The following is a 2,326-nucleotide window of genomic DNA, read 5'->3' as shown; positions in this document are numbered from 1 at the left end:
GAAAAGATACTTTCCATGTTTTCAACAGTTTTACAAAGCAGTGATTTTTGTGCACCCAACCTGCAGGTGCAGCAAAGACCTTGGCAAGGGGCAAACAAATTATCGCTTAAAACAGTTACACTGTATTGTTCATACTTCTTCAAGGTCTTGAGCAAAAGCATAAATTCTTATGAAAATGAAGTTGTTGCAGTTCAAGCATCAGTTAACCAGGTAAGTTTTACTGCTGCTTGTAGAGATAACTTTACAGTATTTTGTAATTTATACTCTTTTTTCTCTGTCTCATGCATTTGTTTGGTAATTCAAATAGGTATCCTCGCAGCTCTTAAAAAAGCCTCAAATATTTTGCTGTACTGCAATATACTGAAGATAGGATGTTGTTAGTTGTTACTGACTGTAATTAATCTTCAGGTCAATTCTACAGATATGACTTCATTTTTTCTAAGAACTATACACTTTCTTTTATGTATTTCAAAAAATGAGATTGCACTGATGAATTTTTAACATATTAAACACTGTTAAATCTCTGCTGCATCCTAGGCATTAATGCTGGATGTCTCATACTTTAACCTCTGTTCTAGCCTGCACTAGTCTTTAACAGCCTTTTAGTTCAAAAGAAAAGGCACTATGTATGTAAAGAATATAATTTATTTTTATTCTCCTTAATCGATACATTTATATTCCAGGTTCACTCTTGCCACAAGTGGAGTTGATCTTGATCCGGCTCGTTGTTCCTTTTTCCTATGCATATACTTCTTTGAAAATTTGATCTAAAGAGGCATAGGGCATGGGAAAATGGGGCAACTGAGGTACCTCACCATTCATTTCAAACAGCACTGCCAAGGAGACTGTAGAAATATATAAAGAAAACAGATATATGAAGAAATGAAAGGTTAATTTATTAAACTCTCACTTAACCGTCAAAAACTGAATAAAAAGATACTAATGTTATTTACTCTGATATAATGGTTGAATGTTGCTTTCATCCTAAAGATCTGATTTATCACAAATATAATATTTTAAGCATTTATCCAATTACAATATTTAACACATCACTTGGTTTAATATTTCATCTAAAACATATGCATTGCTAAACAGCTACTTCTGTAGTCCTTATTCCCATAAACCTCCAATTGAAAAAAATGGGAATATAATCACACAAACTGCAAAAATGCAACTCCTTGGACCTCTCAGTTGCTGGGAGTCAGTCTTCACTGATTTCAGTTAGTGCTGACTCAGGTGTGCAAGGCCTCATTTGAACTCAGGTGTACAAATATTATCCAAGTGACCTGTCTTCAATGTACTATTTATACTTAGGACTTGATCTTTTAAAATCCTAAGTATCTCACGTGTAGAATTATAAATTGTTCTCTTGTAAAAATCAGACAGCTAATATTAAATCAAATAATAAACATGCTAATTTATTTTCTCTTCTTTCACCCACAGGTATCTTGGAAGTGGAATTGCAAAAGTTCTTTTCACATTTTTCATTCAGTAGAAAAACAATCATTAAACACATTTGTCATGTTTCTTCCCAGTTACTTTTATTTACTCTAAATAACAATGTACCACATCCATTCTGGGGAGAAAAATATTACTATTATAAAACAATGTAACTGTACATACCACATGTAGAATAAAAATCTAATGTTTAAGTCTCACATCAAAAGTTTGCATTACCCTGCATCACAAATTCTAACAAGTCTTGTAGAGCTATGTGCTTAGAAAATGCAAAACTAGGTGCATTACATGTCGTTTCACTTTGTGGCTATTGTTATGTTAAATTATTCTAGCCTAAAGAAGTATTTTAGAAGTTACTGTTTCATTTATCTGATTCATAATACTGTCAGAAGACTATTCTATTTACATGTCACTTTTCTTCTTAAACTAAAAGGCTATTAAAAAAATACATCCACAACGATCTTTATTCACTGTTTTCATATCAAAGCTTGTGATAAAGGGGATGCAAGTACATAAGCATTACATCACTTATTTCAATTCTGAGAGAATGGAAGGATTCTTTAAATATAAAAAAATACCAAATCTAATAACTGTCATTAAAATGAAGAGGAACCTCTAGAATTACTGAACATAAAGGTGGAAAAAAGGCATAAAAAACAAAATATAAATAAGAGTCAAGCCCCGATATAACTTATAGTTTCTCAAATTCCACAGAGATTTAATGTTAAAACAAAACAAAATGCAACTGTATCAGAAAAGTGTATACTTTACCTTTAACACATCTCTTGCATAACCTAGCCTATAACAATTCCCAGAGCCCTATTGCCTATTACGGCTATTGAGACTGAATTCTCGGCTTCACTATGCA

At 32.2% G+C, this 2,326-nt stretch overlaps 1 long non-coding RNA gene across 1 annotated transcript; it reads left to right on the top strand.

Moving 5' to 3' along the window:
- The first annotated feature begins 207 nt into the window (after nt 1-207).
- LOC116962055 lies at nt 208-1,915 on the top strand. Its single transcript, XR_004407340.1, has 2 exons — nt 208-889; nt 1,444-1,915. It is a non-coding gene; the product is annotated as an uncharacterized LOC116962055 (long non-coding RNA).
- Nucleotides 1,916-2,326: the final 411 nt, after the last annotated feature.

Source organism: Tyto alba, unplaced genomic scaffold, assembly GCF_018691265.1.
Source record: "Tyto alba isolate M040663 unplaced genomic scaffold, T.alba_DEE_v4.0 Super-Scaffold_1, whole genome shotgun sequence".
NCBI lineage: Eukaryota > Metazoa > Chordata > Aves > Strigiformes > Tytonidae > Tyto > Tyto alba.
The sequence above is the reverse complement of the archived record's forward strand: the minus strand, read 5'-3'. Positions and strand labels throughout refer to the sequence as shown.